The 20181-nt window shown below is 41.1% G+C and overlaps 2 long non-coding RNA genes across 2 annotated transcripts; one reads left to right on the top strand and one right to left on the bottom strand.

Annotated features, from left to right (window-relative positions):
- Window positions 1-781: 781 nt before the first annotated feature.
- Window positions 782-11991, bottom strand: LOC122640676. Its single transcript, XR_006329719.1, has 3 exons — window positions 11919-11991; window positions 11571-11680; window positions 782-791 (listed from the first exon to the last, which is right to left on the bottom strand). It is a non-coding gene; the product is annotated as an uncharacterized LOC122640676 (long non-coding RNA).
- Window positions 970-13930, top strand: LOC122640677. Its single transcript, XR_006329720.1, has 4 exons — window positions 970-981; window positions 1574-1580; window positions 13249-13252; window positions 13805-13930. It is a non-coding gene; the product is annotated as an uncharacterized LOC122640677 (long non-coding RNA).
- The last annotated feature ends 6251 nt before the right edge of the window (window positions 13931-20181 follow it).

Here is a 20181-nt window from a genome sequence, read left to right as displayed (position 1 = left end):
CTGAGGCAATAGGTCCTGTAATAATAATGGTTCTAAGCATCAGGCTATACTTAATTAAAAGAATTAAGTGCATATCTATTGGAATTTAGATGAATAAGGATCAGTGAAACTAATTCTTGGGTTGGCTCGAGGTACCCTAATGTCTAGATGTTTTGATTGGCTAAATCTTCCCTTAGAATCCTATTCTCAGCCTACCTAGTCTGCAATTTGGGTAAGATCTACGCTTCCCACACGTAATACATATGTATTACAACATACCTACGTAACTATGTCTGGTTTACACAGCAACACCCCAGTCAGTTTGTACATCACAATATTCGAGCCTGTAATAATTAGATAATACACATCATATGTCATTATACACATCTATTTATATTTACATATATTAAATACTTATTATAAATATATCAACAAAATTTCCCAAGCCCCTATGTGCTTTACTCAACCCTCAAATAGGAATTTCACCCCTTTAGGTTTAAGAAGGTTGTGTTTGTTTAATAAAGTATTAGTTATTATTATTTTTATTATATATATTTTTTTATTATATTTTATTATTATTATTATTTTTTGACTAATTAACAAAATTCATATTTTTATGTCCATTAAGGTTATTATGGTCAATCTCAAGTCTTTGTATGCAAATAGCCCAAAATAGCAAAATTTCCTTCACTGGGTGATGTCTCTGGGCGTTGCCACATCGCCCAAAGACTCAAGATGCAGGATTTTAAATCCAAGAGGGGCTCATTTGCATTCCATCTTCTTCTAAACTTCTCTAAACACCTAGGAAAAGTCTTTGGAGGGTGAGGGGACCATTTCTGCACCAAATCTTAGTGTTTCCTCAAGTTCTTCGCATACCTACACGTGCCTTGGTAAGATTTTTGGTTGTTTTCCTATTTTAACTCTTCCTTTTGCTTCCCTAATGTTTTGGCTAGGGTTTTGCTAAACTTTCTTGCCCTAACTATGTTATTTTCTTCTCTTTTTGTAGGAAATGTCTACAAGTCACCGTACGGTTAGGAAATCAGTAGCCCAGAAGCGGCTACGGGTTGAGTCAGAGGATTCTTCGGCATCCTTAGTACCTCCTTCATCGCCTAGAGATGATTCTTCTTCGGAGGAACCCAACTTTGACCGGTTTCTCTTCTCTAGCTATGAACATGCTAAGTAGTGGAAAAATTTTGAATCTCTAAAGATTGTGAATGGTCGGGTAATCTGGGTAGAGGGCTTTCACCAATACAATCTCTATACTAGGTTTAATATTTTGGGTTGGACCCCCATGTTGGCAACCACCGAGCAATGATATCCCTACATGGTTTGGTACTTTTATTGCAACCTTGTGCCTTCTACTACCCAGGAGTTTGGAGTGGAGAGTAGGGTAAAGGAAGTGGATATCCGTCTGACCACTACTCGATTAGCAGAGATTTTGGGTTTACCTGACTCAGGAGAGAGGGTTTACTATCAGCCACGGATGGACATTTCAGAGATGTTTTCTTTGGAGACCAGGAGGTCGGTCTTTAAAGCATTGACAGGGTCACAGAGCACACCTAGGTCTGAGACTTCTTACAAGCCTAGTGCCTAGGTCATTAGTAAATGTGTGACCTACAACATTTATCCCAAGAGTGGGAACAGATGCAGCATATCCATGCTAAGGGCGTACATCACATACTGTCTCTTGGGAGCTGGGAAGGGAGGTCCAGTCATAAACCTCCCATATTTATTACTTCAGGTAATGCTTTACCACTCCCTTTTACCCAGCTGATGGGAACCATCCTTATGGAAAGTTCCTCACTTTAGTCTTCCAGTACTTTTGGGGTTCTGTTGGAGGGTGAGTACGCTGAGAAGGACAAATCCAGGCCTATTGAAAAGACTTCTATTCTGAAGATGAAAGTGCCTGGAGAGGATCCACCAGAGGGTGAGGAACAGATGGGGATGCAGCGAGATGTGGAGGAGCAGGGAGTGGAGCATGGTGATGATGTGCACGATGAGGAGGTCCAGGGGTTGGAGCAGAGAGACATTGAGGGAGACACCCAGGGCATGCATGCAGAGGAGCAGGGCATAGATCAGGGCGACTTCGAGGGCTTTGCCACACAGTATTCTGATTTACCTACCTATGGGGAGACGGGTGCCACTAGTTCTCAGGTTCCAGGGCCATCAGAGTGGACACAGATGATGACACACTTTCAGAGTCTCAGTACCCAGCTCTCTGATATGGTGACTCAGATGGACCAGGGCTTCGCTTCCTTGGGGAGTAGAGTGGGATCTGTTGAGCAGCGACTAGATTTCTGGGACAGGTTCTATAGGGTTGACTCTCACCAGACAGCCTCCTCCAGATGACTTACCTCCCACTGAGTAGTTCTTGATTAGCTCCTGCCAATCCCATACTTCATGTTTCAGACTATTTTCCTTCTATTATGATTATGTACTTTTCTTTCTTTGGGATGTACTTAGTTTAGTGTTTTTTTTTTTAGCTATGTAATTATTAAATTTTCAGTTCACCAGTGAAACTTATGTAGTGGCTTGGCCACAGTTATCTTTTATATGATGGAAATTATGCATCTTTTATTTAATTGCAACTACCTCCCCTGTACCTTTTAATTATTACATATTTTGTTATTTCAAGCTTATTAGTCCTAGTCTGCACTCCATGAATGTAAGAAGAGCCTCACGCTCTAATACTCGTCACACCCCAAACCACCCCTAGGAGGATTGGGTAGGTGACCCAAATTGCATAATGGCAATCCGTCAAATCCCACGGATCTAGAAGCGTGCTTACATTCACGAACCACATTCATTCACTTTACCAAAGGCAAGATCGAGTGTCGCAGATAAACTACAATTTCAATAATAAAAGAAGCGAGCGATACGGGAAGTGATGATAATATATATATATAAGAAAGTTTGTACATTTTCCACCAACCCACAAACATAAAAACAAAGCTGACAAGAACAGAACTACATACATAAATATATACAGGGTGAGCATACTCGACCCCAAAAAGAAAAGAAAGTAAAAACTACAAAAGAACCACTGTCAGAACGGGGATAAACTCCTAGCTAAAACAAAAAAAAAAAAGAGTCCCCAAGATAAAAAGCATCAAAAGCACTCCTCAACGGTCTTCATCAATGACCACCGAGAAAGTACGCAGGATCGGTATGACCTCCGTCGGGGTCCACACCAACATCATCGTAACAACGATGACTCTCCTCCTTGAGATGACCCTCCAGGCCACACTTGCATCTATTTGCAAAATCATCCAAGAAAAACAATGTATAACAGAGTGTGAGCCCCACTAAGCTCGTGAGCAAATAACATTAATTATGGATGCACATGCAATCACAATTCACAGTTCATATGATCCTACATGATGTGCAAGTCCAGTTTATTATTAGCCACCTAACAATACAACTAAGTCAGGTCAGTGCTACTACAATCCCCAATACATGTATCCTCGGTGCAGGCTTCTAACCCCTTCCCGTGATACACCCATTGAGTTATCGGAGAGGAGCAGTCAGCCCCCGCATCAGTCACCAAGGTCAGCCCGACCAACCCTCTGTGATTAACCTGTAGAGCAATCCATTTCTTTTCTCTTTTCTTTTCTTTGGCTTACAACCCATATTCACCATTTTGGTGTTCTTTCATTTCTTTTCTCATATACATATGGTCACCCTCACAGGCATCCAACACCTAAACCCCTGTTGGCAAGGGTGCGTAGCACGGGTGATGAAACTCTAGCCCCATGTCTATATGGCATCGTATGAGTTGGGTGGTGTCAATCGCATCCCATTTATGGGCTACCACATGCCTCATTTCCAAGCCGACTACGGCATCTAGCCTAACAATCACAATCATCATCAAAGAGTTCATAGTGTTGATCAACAGACAGTCATTATGCAGTGATTTGAGTAATTTGAACATAAGTAAACAACACAACATATATAATTCAATTCTTATTAGCCGACATAGCATCATCATTACACATGCACATATGCTAGTTATATTCACTCACCTGAGTTGGGTTCTGAGACCTCAGTTGCAAACTTAGTTCCAAAAGAAGTTTGGTTATTAACCTCGAGCGCGGGATCAATTCCTAGATATAAATCAAAAGTTGTCATATTAAGTTTCCAATCTATCTTTGATAGGTCTAGGGTTAACCTAAGCTTACTGGGTTGACCCGGTGCTTGATTGGTACTCATTTGGGATCACTGGACCTTACACTTGGTCTTAGGTTCTTGTCCCGGTGCATCATCCAGTGTCACTGGCACAAGGGTAAAATGGTCATTTTCAATAGTTGTTCCTAACCCTAGGTCAGATCAGGTCCATAGTGCTGTCCACAGCTTGCCTGTGTTGCAGGACCAAGCACAGTAGGGTTTCCTTAACCTACGGGGCCCACTAGGGTTCCAAAGTATTCCTCCACCAAGGACAGATGTGGGGAAGGGCGTTTTGGTCATTTCCCAACTTCCCACAATGTCCCACAGCCAATGGGTGAGGTTCCCATAACCAGATCAGCATTCCAACAATTTTCCATTCACTGGGCGATGGCTCTAGGCGATGTCTGCATTGCCCAGTGCATCGTCCAGAGGCTGTAATCGACAAATGGGCTGAGATTCCAAGGTGGGGCTTCTTGGGCAGTGTGCTCAACATCACCCCATGCATGTTAGGGTGCTGTGTAGCCCCCAGGGTGGTCTTCCTACTAGTCCAAATGGATCCTCCATCTGGTCAACCATTTGGCTGCCAAAGGCTACCCAGACAGCCTAGTGAATAGTCTCATAGGGTTTTCTCTATACTTGGAATTCGATTCTAGCCACATGCAAGGCTGGAAATGGATGTAAAACAGTGGTTCAAGGCTACAACCACCTAGGGTTTAGTCTTTGTAGCCATGGCTTGCATCCAGGGCTCCAATCAGTCAGCCAGAATCGGTTCCCATAAACAGCAAATTAGAATTATAAAATTATATAAAAATCCCAGATCTTCCATGCTTAAGGCTTGCATGGTAGATCTGGTGCTATTCTGGGCAAACCCTAGCTGTTCAGGGCTGCCCAGAGAGCAAGAACACATTAAACATAGAGATGAAATGAGGCCGCAGGTATATAGGTTTTTTTTTATACCTGAGTAGGTCTAATAGAGCTCGGGTTCAGGCCTGGTGCAGGGCTGCAACAGCTCCTCTTCCTTCATCCTTCTTCTTCCTTCTTCCCCTTCCTCTCCTTTCTCTCCTTCCTCTCTCCTTTCTCTCCTCACGGTTCCAGCAGAAATAAGAGCTCTAAATGAGCTCAAGACCCTTCGATTTATAAGCCCAGCCCAAACTGAGGCTTGTTTGGCTATGAAGGCCCATATTGAAGATCAGTTTTTAAACTAATTCTGGGCACACTGGTGGGGTCCACAGTGAACCAAGGGTATGAGGTGGTCCCTCGGACTTCCTTCTATCAGTGGAGGGTGGCAATGTTCATATTGGGTAGTCCCCATAATTAAAAATCAATTAAATATGCATAATCACTCATTGGGCGATGTCACTGGGCCTTACTGCATCGCTCAGTGCCATCGTCCAAAGAATTTCAGCAAGCTGAAATTCAATGGGCTTGCATAAGGGTCTGACCCTTGGTCAGAGTATTGTCCCCACATGTCCCATAGGAGATTTTACACACTTTTATAGAGGTGGGTCCCACCATTATAAGGAGGAGAGAGATTACCTAGGATCCAAACCATATATCAGGCAATGGGCTGTACATTTGCTGGGGTCTGCTCTCTACCTACTGACAGCCATGAAGGATGATCCACACAGGGTTTTCTCATCATACCAAACCACTAGAGTGATACTCCACAGTGTTCTTGGTTGCCTGATCTGGGGTTCCTTTCCTTCAACCAAAATTCCAGTCAGCCAGAGGTAGGGTTTGACACTCACAGTTATCCAACACGTTAACCCTTGTTGGCAAGGGTGCGTAGCACGGGTGATGAATCTCTAGCCCCATGTCTATATGGCATCGTATGAGTCGGGCGGTATCAACCGTATCCCATACTATGGGCTACCACCGGCCTCATTTCCAAGCCGACTACGGCATCTAGTCTAACATTCACAATCATCAGATAAGAATCACAGTATTGATCAACAGCCAATCATTGAGTAGTAATTTGAGTAATTGAACAGAATTAATTAACACAGCATTTGTAGTTTAATAATTTAATTGCCGGTATAGCAATACAGTTACACATGCATATATTATAATACTTCACTCACCTGGGCCTGGTTCTAAGAACTCAGTTGCAAATTTAGTTCCGGCTGCAGTCTGGCTGTAGGCCTCGAGCGAGGGATCAAGTCCTAGATATAAATCAGAATGTCATTTTAATATTTCAACCTGTTTCTGGAGGTCCTAGCGTTGATCTAAGCTCACTGGGTGGACTTAGTGTGTAATTTATCTTCACTTAGAATTCTCTGGGCCTTGCACTGGGCCTTAGGCCTATGTCCCTATGCATCATCCAGAATTGGTGGCCTAGGGGCAAAATGGTCATTTATAGTATTAGTACATGATTCTAGGTTACATTAGTCTTACAATGCTGTCCCCAACTTGACAGTACTGCAGAACCAATCATAGGCAGGGTTTCCAAGTCCTGCAGGACCCACTTGGGTTCCCAAGCATTTATTCATATAAACAGATGTGGGGAGGGGCATTTAGGTCATTTTCCACCTTCCCACATAGTTACATGGAAAATGGGTGAAGTCCCTCAAGTCAGATCAACAAAACTGTCAAATTCCATTCACTGGGCGATGTCTCTGGGTGATGTCTACATCGCCCAGTGCATCGCCCAGAGATTTCAAAAATGAACTCTGGCTGAGTTTCCAAGGTTGCTGGCCATGGGCAGTGACCAAAATTTTTCCCCATGCATGTTAGGGTATCATGTACCCCTAGGGGTGATCTTCACTCGGCTCCAAGTGGATTTTCAACTGGGCCCACCACTTGGCTGCCAGAGGCTGCCCAGACAACCTAGTGAATCGTCACCACGATTTCTCCAACTTCCCAGACTTGGTTTCAGTCACATGCAAGGTTGATTATAGGTATAATACACTAATTCAAGTCTGCTACCACTTAGGGTTTGGTCCCATGCAGTCAGGACAAAGATCCAGGGCTCCAAATAGCCAGTTATCAGTGTAACTGGGTAGTGCAGCCATGCACAACCATGTTTTGGTTCCAAATCAGTAAAACAGATCTGATAAATCTCATAAAATCTCCAGATCTTCCATGCATCATATTTGCATGGTAGATCTGGGACAGTCCATGGCAGTTCCCAGCCGTTCTGGGCTGCCAGAAGTCAGATAATCATTAAGAACACTAAGGAATCAAGCAAGGGATAGCAGCAGTACATGTACAGTATGTCAAAGGTCAGATTTTATACCTGCACAGGTATATGGTTGCTCGATTCCAGGCCTTGGATGCAAGGCAACCTCCCCTCTCTTCCTTCTTCTCTTTCTTCTTCTTCTTCCTCTTCTCCTTTCTCTCTTTTCTCTCTTCTTTTCTCTCCCACGATTTGAACAGTACCAAGAGCTCTAAATGAGCCTATGGTACCCCTATTTATAGGCCCAGCCTTGACTAAGGCCTGTTTGGCTGTTAAGGCTCTTTTCCAGAATGCATTTTTTACTGCATTCTCAACCATTCTGGGCACACTGGTGGGGTCCACAGTGGTCCAGGGGTATGAGGTGGTCCCTTAGACTCCCCTCAACCTATGGAGGGTGCCCATGTCCAATATGGGTGGTCCCCACAATTCAAATCATTAAAATAATGTTGTTTTGCACTCTGGGTGATGTCTGCATCGCCCAGTGCATCGCCCAGAGAATTCAGCAAGGCTGAACTCGGTGGGCTTGCATAGGGGTTTGACCCAGGGTTAGAGCCTTGTCCCCACATGTCATTTAGGGTCTTTTACACACATTTCTAGGGGTGGGTCCCATAGTTGTGAAGAGGAGAGAGAATACCTGGAGTCCAGGCAGTACATTATGCTATGAGCTATGCAGTTGCAAGGGTCAGTGATCCATCTTCTGATAGGTATATAAGATGATCCACACAGGGTTTCTTCATCAATCTCAATCGCTAGAGTGATACTCCACAGTGTTCTTGGAGGCCATGCCTGAAATTCCTATCCTTCAGTCAAGATTCCAGTTAGTCAGGGGCAGGGTTTGACCTTTCTCCCCACCTTATAAAAATTTCGTCCTCAAAATTTGCTTACCTTACAATTCGAAGAGTTGAGGATATTTCTCTTTCATTTCTTCTTCACGCTCCCACGAAGCTTCTTCTATGGGATTGTTTCCCCGTCAAACTTTTACGAAGGCGATTGTGCGGTTACGAAGATTATGCTCCTTTCTGTTGAATATCTCCGTAGGTTGCTCTTCGTAGGTCATATCCACATCCAACTGTTTAGGTTCAGTTGATAGTACATGTATTGGGTTGTTGATGTACTTTCTTAGCATCGACACATGGAAAACATCGTGAATGCCCAACAAAGATGGTGGTAACGCCAGTTGGTTTGCTACGAGTCCCACCTTATTAAGAATTTCGTAAGGACCGTTGAATGTTGGGCTCAAATTGCCTTTTTTATTGAAACGTAGCAATCCCTTCATAGGAGACACTCGGAGAAACACTTTTTCCCCGACTTCAAAATCAATGTCCTTTTTATTATCCGCATACTTTTGTCTTGATTGGGCTGCCTTGATTTTCTCCCTTATGGCATCCACCTTGTCACAGGTTGCTTGTATCATCTCTGGCCCGAGATATTTTCGTTCACCAACTTCATCCAAATATAGTGAATTTCGGCATTTCCGTCCATAAAGAGCTTTGAATGGTGCCATGCCAATGGTGGAGTGATAACTATTAATTTATGCAAATTCCACCAAGGGTATGTGAGCATCCCGACTATTGTTCTTTTAGTCTGGATAGCTCTTTCTGATTGTCCGTCCGTCTATAGATGGAAAGCTGTACTAAGATTTAGTTGAGATCCCAAAGCCTTTTGTAAACTCCTCCAAAACCTTGAGGTAAATCGAGGATCTCTATCAGACACAATACTGACAGGCACGTCGTGTAAGCAGACTATATTTTCTATATATAATTGGACACGCTTCTCCATTGAGTAACTTATCTTGATCGGTATAAAGTGAGCTACCTTTGTCAGTCCGTCTACCATCACCCAAATTGCATTCATGCCCCTCCTGGTGTTGGGCAGATTTGTCACAAAATCCATAGTAATCCTTTCCCACTTCCATTTAGATATAGGAAGTGGCTGCAATAATCCATACGGTCGGTGTCTCTCTGCTTTTATCTGTTGACAGGTGAGGCACTTGGACACGTATATTGCTATGGTCTCTTTCATTCCCATCCACCAGTAGTACTTCTTCAAGTCCTTGTACATCTTCGTACTTTCTGGGTGAATTGTATAGGGTGAGCTATGGGCCTCTTTAATGATTCGGTCTTGGACATCATAATTATTAGGCACGCACAATCTGTCTCGAAACTTCAATGCGCCATCTTGAGCCAATGAAAAATCTGGGTCCTTATGGACTCCTTGTTGTACTTCCCAAATAATCTTGGCCAGCTCGGGGTCCAATGGTTGCTTCGCAATTATCCCTTCTCGTATCGATGGTTGTAGATCCATAGCTGCTAATTGTATAGCCGTTCCTTCGATCACGAGTTCTAGATCAAGTTTCCGAGCTTCTTCATATAACTGTTCTCTTACAACCAAGGAAGCAAGAGATGCAGTCTGAGATTTTCTACTTAACGCATCTGCAACAATGTTGGCCTCACTAGGGTGGTACTGGATTTCACAATCATAATCCTTCACCAGTTCTAACCACCACCTCTATCTCATATTCAGCTCCTTCTGGGTGAAGAAATACTTCAGACTTTTGTGATCGCTGAAGATTTCAGTCTTCTCACTGTATAGGTAATGCCGCCATATCTTTAACGTAAAAACTACCACTGTCAATTCCAAATCATGAGTGGGGTAGTTCTTTTCATGTTCCTTCAATTGTCTGGAGGCGTAGGCGACTACTTTACCTTTCTGCTTTAGGATGCCACCCAATCCTGTCCTGGATGCATCAGTATATACCTCCATTCCTCTGGTACCGTCCGAAATGGTCAAAACTGGAGCTGTTACCAATCGATTCCTCAATTTCTGAAAACTTTTTTGCATGCTTCATTCCATTCAAATTTGGCGCCCTTCTTTGTAAGTTTTGTCATGGGTGCCGAAATTTGTGAGAAATTCTCAACAAACCATTGGTAATATCCGGCCAATCCTAAGAAACTTCAGATCTCAGTGGCACTCTTCGGAGTCTCCCACTCGAGAACCGCTTTCACCTTTCCCAGGTCTACTTTAATGCTGTCCTCAGTGACGATGTGTCCCAAGAATCCGATTTGATGAAGCCAGAATTCACATTTATTGAACTTGGCGTAAAGTTGGTGTTCTCGCAACCGCTGCAACACAAAAGTAAGGTGTCGAGCGTGTTCTTCTTCATTCTTGGAGTACACCAGAATGTCGTCAATAAACACAATGACGAACTTATCCAACACGTCATGGAACACTCTATGCATCATGTCCATGAACGCTGCAGGGGCGTTGGTTAACCCGAACGACAAAACCAGGAATTCGTAATGTCCATATCGAGTTCGGAACGCCGTTTTGTGAATATCACCACTCTTGATCTTCAATTGATGGTATCCCGACCTAAGATCGATTTTGGAGAAAACTCTTGCTCCTTGTAGCTGATCAAATAGGTCATCAATGCGCTGCAACGGATATCGATTCTTGATGGTTAGCTTATTTAACTCGCGGTAGTCAATACACAGCTGCATACTGCCACCCTTTTTCTTCACGAACAGCACGGGTGCTCCCCAGGGTGATACGCTGGGTCGTATAAATCCCTTCTTCAGCAGGTCTTGAAGTCGAACCTACAACTCCTTCAGTTCGATTGGCGCCATCCGATAAGGTACCTTGGATACCGGTGCTGCACCAAGAACCACTATAAGAAATCAGTGTTTTTGCAATGGAAATTTTCCGTGGCAAAAGGTTTTTTCCGTCCCAATAACAGTATTTATGACAGTAAAAATCTATTGCACAACCGTCTGATGGACTACTGTCGTAAGCTTTTACGACGAAAATTATCTATGTGTCGGTTCAGTATGTATATACCATGGCATACGTGTACCATCGTATGAAATTACCTATATACGACAGTTATTATTCCGTCGTGTATAGGCTATTATATACGACATGCTATCCTTTTCGTGGGATAAAAATACATTAGATAAGACGGATTATCAAATCCGTGGTATAAGAGCAACTTATATACGACGGAATTGATTTCTGTGGTATATAATAAATTATATGGGACCTGCTACGCTTGCCGTCATTTTAGAACTGCCTTGTATACGACGGATATTTATATCATATACCACAGAAAGGGTAGCATCTTTTGGCATGGAAAGAAAATCCCGTCATAAAAGATTTGATATTTTTTAAAAATAAAATTTATTTACAATATATAAATATTCCTACAAATATACATCCATATTTTCTTTGTACTGTAATTATCTTTTCCTGTGACAATTCCCTTCTCCCAAGCTTTTGGTCTTCCCATAAGTTCAAATGCACGATCTCTACACTCCATGGATGTTTCAGGAAAGAAATAGCAAGACCAATGAGAGCGTAACGGACCTACAAAGACAGCTAGCCAAAAAAAATGGAATTTAGTTTTAATCATATCTTAAGTTGGATATTGTTGAGATGGTAGAATTCAACCAACCACAAACCTAAAAAATACATTGCATTGGATTTTTAGGTGTAAAAGATGGAATTTCAAATGTAGAGCATCATATAAATATGAAAGAGTCCTACTTTATAAGAAAAAATCCTTCAGACAAATTATAGTAATGTTCTTGATTATGATATTTACCTTTACAGCCATCATGGTCAGCTCGGTTAAAGTTGTTTGTCACAAGGACTCGTTTTTCAGTAATTGCAATTGCAAGAAGAACACACATCTATATGTCACGTTGCACTTTCCTAGTAGAGGGAAAATTGTCTTCATCTGAACCCGTAATCTGCAAGATTCATGTTATTGATTTAATAATTTCAGAAACACAATTTTATCTGCTAATGGAAGATAAGGAAAAATCTAATCGGAAAAAGGAAATCTTGAAAATCGAATATATATGGTAGCAAGTCCACAGGCAAGTACAGTTTTACAGTATTTGTCCTACAGTCTGATCATAACACAAGTAATGGAGTCATTAGCCAATGGTGTTTGACCATGTTTGATAGCTTATGTTACACTATTCATGTCAGTGACTGGTTCAGTATTACTGAGCATCTAAGGGAAGCGGATACATTGCTGAAGCTCACCTTTGTAAAAGTGACAGTAAAATTAGTTGCTTTGCTGTAGAGACAAGTGTATGAAATAAACATTAATGACAGTTCAAGATACTTTCAATTGCATATAGTATAAAACTTGCAAAATTCAGATAACCACCGTTCATTTCGAAGATGCATAAAGTATTGTACAAAGCAGCATCAAATTTCTGTGCTCCTTCCCTCCCACACTTGCATTAATAGAAGATAAGTAGAAGCAGAGAAATTTCATGGAACTTCAAATTTATCTTAGAATTTTTTTTTTTTTAATAATAGTATGTCGAGTATAATGCGAGTAGGAACAATATGCACGAGTTATGGAGCATTGAACGTTCACTAATCTAGTAGGTAAATCTTCTCATTACATAGTGCAGATATAAACTTGAAATGCCAGGCATAGATGCATGTATCACCAAACCCAAACCCAGTGATGAGGGAATGTAGAACCTACCAATAGCCTACATATGCTGGATCCACATGGCTCGCAAGTATAGAAAAATTGAAAAGGGGAAATAAAAAATCTACAGATATAAGTCAATGGTTTTTACAGTAAACATTGAAAATGTTGTTTTTGCTGCATGTTCGCAGGTCCACCTAATGGATTACTCGATGTTCAGAAGTCCATATTCTTAACTACTTCATGTAGAGATATATATTATATGTGCAAGTACACAGGCATGTTAAATCATAATTACTAGGAAAACCTTTCTCACATGTACATTGTATTTCCCATTTATACTTGGGGGGTATTTCCTAGAAACAAATTAACCATCCAATTAGGGAGTTTTTCAAATGGTTTCTCACCCTCATTCCTCTTCCGGTTACTATTTATTGAAAACTATGGCTATGGTTATCAAGAGTGAACTGCTACGCAGATATGTCAAGAAGTGAGTCCATTACACCAAGAGAAACAGAATATAAAGCAAGCTGAACTGAAAGAGAGGTTGACCTTAATTTGATACCCAGGTTTTATCAGAAAACATAAAAAATAAAACAAAGTCCAAGGTACAAACACCCAGAAATATCAACATTGCATTTAATGATGAGATAACCATAAAACTCCTACATCCACAGATACTGGAACAGATGTAGATTTATCTATATGCAATGGAACTAAGGGAGGAGAGCATGATAAATACCCATGGATTCATTCTTAGTCCTAACCCACTTAACAACTCTTGCTTCCCATCTATGGATTCATTCAGCAGAGCGCGCAGTTCAGGCTGAATACAACAAAGATTCTCTCTCACCATCACTTCTTTGTGAATCCAATCTTCTTGGTATATCTGTTGGATTCTGTAAGACCAGATCCTATGCTTAAAATCTGAAAGGAGTAAAAAATATATTGTTACACGAATTGCTTGTAAAAATAAGCAAACGCACAAAGAATTGAAGAACAAAGAAATAGGAATATGTGCCCACCAATAACAGGAGAAGTCAAGTTCTATGATGGAAATCCTGGCGATGGAGAAGAAAAAGAAACTCCTCCAAATTCCACCCAAGAAGTGAGAGCAGCCATGAAGAAATATGTAAGACAGACACCAAGGAGAAAACCCAACACACAAATTTGACAAGGAAATGAGTTGCTCATCTGTAGAGCTTTGTGTGAGACAATTCTGTCAAGAGTCTTCTGAGCTGATGTTTCCATTTTTAGTCCAGTTGTAACAACTCCAAAAAATCAAACACTTTTAAAGGAACTTAAATTTCCATCAGTCTTCTCCTTCTCCTTGCACCTTCCAAGGGTTCTCCTTGCAGTATGTGTTCCTGTAGATTGACCCTTGGACATTCTTTGCTCCACCCCTATGCTTCTAGAAGGCAACAATATGTATAAGGAATAGAATTATTATTAAGGGCTACCATCAGCAGAAGAAAGCTTTTGCTTCACCTCCAGAATCTCCCAGCAATTAAGTTATCTGAAACGAATTAGCACACCAAAGAAAATTTGACAAGACAAAAACCCCCTTGAAGGGTTAGAAATCTAGAACCCTTTAACATCAATATGGGTTCTTTGTTTGATCAAGAATTAGCTTTAAAAAGAGAGGGTTTCAGGAATTATTGAACTCTAACATCAATTTGCAGAACTAGAGGCAATCAGAAATGGCAGCTTCGATTGGTTTGAATGTCTTAGATAGCCTGTGCCAAGTGATTGTGAAAGAAGCAGATTTGTTTCTTGTAGTGGAAGATCAGGTCAAGACCCTTGGAGACCAGCTCAAACTTATGGATTCTTTCCTCAGAGATGCAGAGAGAGCAAAGGATCAAGAACATGTTGCAATGGAGGAATTGGTTATCCAAATTAGGGATTTAACCTATGAAGCTGAGGACATCATTGAGAAATACTTGGTGGTTGCAAGGCAAAGTGCATTTGGCTTTGATCGTTTGAATTCCAAATTCAATAGATTATTCACTAAGGATGATTTTGGAAGAAAGTTTGAAGCCATCAGAAAACAAATTGAGGAGATTTATGCAAACAAGTCTGGTGGAACTGAAGAAACAACAGAAGTTGCTTTCCATGAATCTTATCTTGATGGGTCACCATTGCCCAAGTACAGGAAAGGTTCCTATGTTGCAGACAATGCTGATGTGGTAGAATTCCACAATGACATTGAAATGCTGGTTCCACGATTGATTGAAGGAGGAACACGGCATGCTGTCGTACCAATTGTCGGAGTTGGTGGCTTAGGTAAGACTACTTTGGCCAAGAAAGTCTTTAACCTTGTAAAGAGTAAGTTCAGATGCCATTCTTGGGTTTCTATATCTCAAGATTGCACATCCATGAATGTTTTGCAGAAGATTGTAAAATCTTTTACAGGGATCATAGAAGTGAAGGAAATAGAAAAGAAGCTTTCAGACTTCCTCAAGTACAAGAAGTACTAAATAGTCTTGGATGATATATGGAGAACTGATGTCTTGGAGGATTTGGCTCCACACTTTCTTGATGATAACAATGGAAGCAGAATAATGTTCAGCCAAAAGAGAAACTGGAGTTGAACTTGGCGCCAAGAACCATCTACATTCCTTAATATATTGTCTTTGGTAATATCATAGTGTAGCTACTATCCCATATTCTATTCATAGCACTTTCTTTCCAATCACATGATCAAAATCAATATATCCTAATGAAATTTAGAAATAAGACTACTAAGGTATGAAAGCATAAATAAGGCTCCAAGTATTGATTCAGAAAGCTAGAGCTTGAGACAACCTAAATGTGATAAAGCAGGGGAAGTGAGGGCAGAAATTAAAACATAATCATTATCGTCATAAGAAAACAACTAAAAAGGACAAAGCTCACAAAATATTGCCATAAATCAATTTTGTACCAAGTACTAATTATAAGACCTCCTCCTCTGATAAAAGGTCCCATAAAGTAATTTGACAACTAGAATATCTTATTTTCCATCAATTATTTCTCAGTATAATAGTTACAATACATTTAGTAGCTAATATTCTCTTACAATTTCAAATCTCCAAACGTGCTACAGTGCTTTGTGCAAAATTCTTTGAAACCTCAACTATTAAATCTTCTTAGTATTCTGTTTTAGTAGTACTCCAGCTGCAAAGAAACCCTCAAAAGAAGCAGGGGAAAAAAACATTGATTTGGCTTCAGTTAAAGGTGCTATTTGGACCTATATCCGCTGCTGTGCCATCGTGCAGCGCAGCAGTGGCCATGTCTGCACAGTGGGGCCTGCTGTGCACACATGGCCACTGCTGTGCCGCACAATGGCACAGCAGTGGATAAAAATTCGTGCTATTTCCTATTGTGTCCAGTGGCCAACCAAATATAACTGCATGTAAACTATTTTTCGATCAAGGTAATGCACACTCTCATGTACACTCTTTTAGTATAATTATGCTCAAGACATAGATGAGTTTGTGTATCTAGAACAGAGAAGTTAACAAGGACGCTTCATCAAATCAATCACATTGCATATTTTACTCGCTTCATCAATATTTTTAGGAATATTGATGCAACCAGGTTATCCTCAATATACGATTAGAAACAATTTGCAAATTTTCAACAAAAAATGATAATGGTCATTTGATGATTTTGTGACCTTGACATGGTAAAATTTGAAGGGCTCTACCTGGGTCCGGACGATCTTAGAATGCCAAAGTTCCCAATTTACACAAATCGAACTCTGCCCAGAACTTCAGCTGCGAAAAAATGTGACCTGCGATAACCAATCATCCACCTCAATAAATCTAAAATATATAGATATCAGAGTTCTTTGTGAAACATTCTCCAAATTGAAAGAATCGAGAGAGAGAGAAAGAACATTCTCCAAATTGAACGAATCGAGAGAGAGATAGAGATAACTTGGATTAGGGTTTTAAGCGTCTAGAGGATGACTCCCAATCAAAGAGATGAACAAGAGAAAACTGTGAGATAAAAAGGATAAGGGCGAGAGAGATGAGAAGGGAATTCGTAATCGATTGGGATTAGTGAGAGATTGAGGGCAAGAGAGATTAAACAGTGGGCAACAGATATGAGAGGATCAGTGAGAGATTGAGGGCAAGAGGGATTAGATTGAGGGCGAGAGAGACGAAGCAGTTCGTATTGGCGAGAGTGAGAGAGATTCATGAGTCGATATATGCGGGAACTGGAAAAAAAAACACAGTGGGAAAACAAAATTAAAAAAAGGAAAAAGTGTTTATAGGGGTGGAAAACTAATACGATGGATCGAGTAATTAATCCATGCCATTTATAAACTTAATACAATGGCGCAATTATTCCGTTGTTTTACGAAAAATGTACATGACTGTTTACCATAGAATTATTTTATCGCCTTAAACTATAAATTCTTACTGTTGTGAATGCTACTTTTAACCATGGAATTTAATTTCAGTGGTAATAATATAAATATTCACCACGGTACCATGAATTCCGTCACTACGAAATTTGTAACCATGGAAATATAATAGTGTCAGGAAAGATGGGACCTGTAACCATGGAATTATATTTCTGTTGTCAATAACACTTATTAGGACGGAAAAAAAAATTCGCAGTAAAAATTCTGTCGTAAATGACCCTTTTTCTTGTAGTGAACTAGATCAATTGCGAACTCTATGTCGCGGTCAGGCAGTAGTTGTGTCAGATCTTCTGGAAAAACATCAGGAAATTCTTTGATGACATCAAGTTCCTCCAAGGGTTTTCTCTTTGACTCCGTGTCTATCACCGTGGCCAAAAAGCCTTGGCATCCTTTGTCTAACAACCTTCATGCCTGGAGGGCAGATAAGGTTATCTTCCTGGGTTTCCTTCTTGGTTCACTTTGATAGGTGAAAACTGACCCATCTTCCAACTTAAACACTATCTTCTTCTCCGCACACATGACTTTTGCACCGTAGGCGGACAACCAATCCAGGCCTAGTATCATGTCAAAGTCCTTCATATCAAACTTTATCAATCGTGCGGTTAGATTCTTCCCACAAATCTTAATCTGGCAAGGGTCGTATACTTCTTTCAAACTCACGACACTACCCCTCGGTGTGCTGACTACTAACTCGTGCCCAATGTCTCTCAGTTGATCTTTTATCCTACTCACAAGAGTGGTAGAAATAAAAGAGTGGGATGCGCCCGAGTCGAATAATACTCGTGCAGGTATGGTTGAGACACTCAGGGTACCTAGGGTTCGTATATAATTTAGGTCACGTGAAGTAAACCAGTTATTCACTATAATTTAGTAGTGTTCAGCAATCTTACCTGTCAATACATCGGGGTTTGCCTCAGCTTCTTCATTCGTCATCGTGAACACCTTTCCTCGCGTCCGATTGTCCCGTGGCTGAAAAGGTCTAGCGTAGGGCTGATTTGGTAAGTTGTTGCTATACCCATGCGATCTGCATTCTTTAGCCATGTGTCCTTCCTTATTACACACATAGCACTTATTGGGTGGAACAGCAGGTGTCGAGGCTTGGCTCACTTGACTTGTAGCTGGTCGGGCTGGCGAAGCTGCTATTGTCGCTTGACTCGTAGTCCATTGAGCAGGTCGATTGAAAGTGGGGTGGAAAGCATTCTGACCCACGTTCAGCCTACGATACGGAGTCGGATTAGAGCTTGAACTTGTTCCTCGATAAGCTTTATTTGGCCATCCAAAAGTTTGAAAGGTATTTGGCCCTTTGTTCATCCCAGGCAACGTTGTAGCCTTCTCTTTCTCTTTCTCTTTAAACCTATCTTCCATTGTCTTCGCCTTGTCGACCATCTGAGCATAGTCCCGAATGTCCATAATTGACAATACTGATCCAATCTCAGTTTCGAGTCCTTTCTCAAACTTCTTTGCCTTACTAACTTCCCCTTTTAGGTGCTCTGGAGTAAAATGGAATAGGTCTTCAAACCGCTATTGATAATCCAACACTGACTTGGTCCCTTGCACCAGTGCGGTAAACTCAACTTCTTTCCTATCCCTGAAGCTCTCTGGGAAGTAGTTCTTGAAGAAAACTTCTTTAAATTCCTCCCACGTGGGGTTCGGGTGAGTGGCTTCCAAATTGGGTTTAGTAGCCTTCCACTAGGCTTCAACCTCATTCTGTAACTGATGCCCCGCATAAATCAGCTTCTATGCGTCCGTGCATTCGAGCACTTCAAATGCCTTCTCTAGGGCGCTAATCCACCGTTCTGGCTACATTGCCTTGGAAGTTATTTTGAAAAACATAGACGGTTAGAGTTTCTTGAATCTCTCCATGACCTTGGTGGTACAGTTTTCCGCTAAGTGTTGAGGCATAGGTGGTGGAAATACTACGGGCCGGTTGGGTGGTGGTGGTGGTGCGCACGCTCATGCATCATGGTTGTAAACTACGTAGACATCTGACCAAGAAATTCTTGTTGTTGTTGCATGGTCCGCATCATAGTAGTCATGAATGCAGTTACATCGCCGCTGCTACATTCGGCTGGGGTGCTGTAGTAGTGGCTTGTGCAACCGCTGGTGCCTCTGACAAAGTAGCCGATGCCTCAGAATTTTGGGCCTCAGTCCCATTTGGCAATTCAACCTCCGGTATAACACGAGGTTGTTTTCCCTTACGACCACCATGTGAGTTTCTTCTTGTGTTGACCATTATTGCTTCTCTAAAAAGAGGAGCATGTTCAATATTCCAATATTGTTCATCGAGGTCAACAATTAATTCCTAGGTAGTGCATGTACAAACCTAGTCCATAGTTCCAGTGAATCTCATAAGTCGTACCAGTAAGGTATCTTGTTAGATATGTCTTCTTTGTTTGTTATGAGGTGTTTCTTTCATTTATTGTGTTCTGTTTCTTAAACATTTTATGTAATGGTGTGCTATGCATTACACTATATGAGAGACTTCAATCTTTTTTAAATAAAAGTCTTTTAATTATTTACCTGGTCTAACAGGCGAGTAATTCCAGTTTCCTACTGGTCACAAATTCCATCACAAGCAAGTACTCTATGTCAGCTCTAACTTCCTCGGCTAAGGACAGATAAAAATCTCGTTCCCCTGGTTCACTAATAGCAGCAAGGGCTAGATAAAAGTCCAATCGATTCTCAACTTGGGGCAGTACTAGTTGTATCCATCTCAGTCTCTCTCGTAGCTGTTTAATATAGATCATGATGCTGGGGTCTCCAGCCTTGGCTGAGGTAATGGGTCCTGTCATAGAAAATGGTTCTAAGCATCAGGTTATACTTAATTAAAAGAATTAAGTACATGTCTACTGGAATTTAAATGACTATAATCAATAAAAATATAAGTGCGTTGGCTCGAGGTACCTTAGCATCTAAAAAGCTCAGATTGACTAGTCAACCTATTAACTCTAATCTTGGCTGACCTAGGCTATGGGTATGGTAAGATCTATGCTCATT

This window comes from Telopea speciosissima, chromosome 9 (genome assembly GCF_018873765.1).
Source record: "Telopea speciosissima isolate NSW1024214 ecotype Mountain lineage chromosome 9, Tspe_v1, whole genome shotgun sequence".
Taxonomy (NCBI): Eukaryota; Viridiplantae; Streptophyta; class Magnoliopsida; order Proteales; family Proteaceae; genus Telopea; species Telopea speciosissima.
Note: the sequence above shows the minus strand (reverse complement) of the source record. Positions and strands in the feature narration are given on the sequence as shown.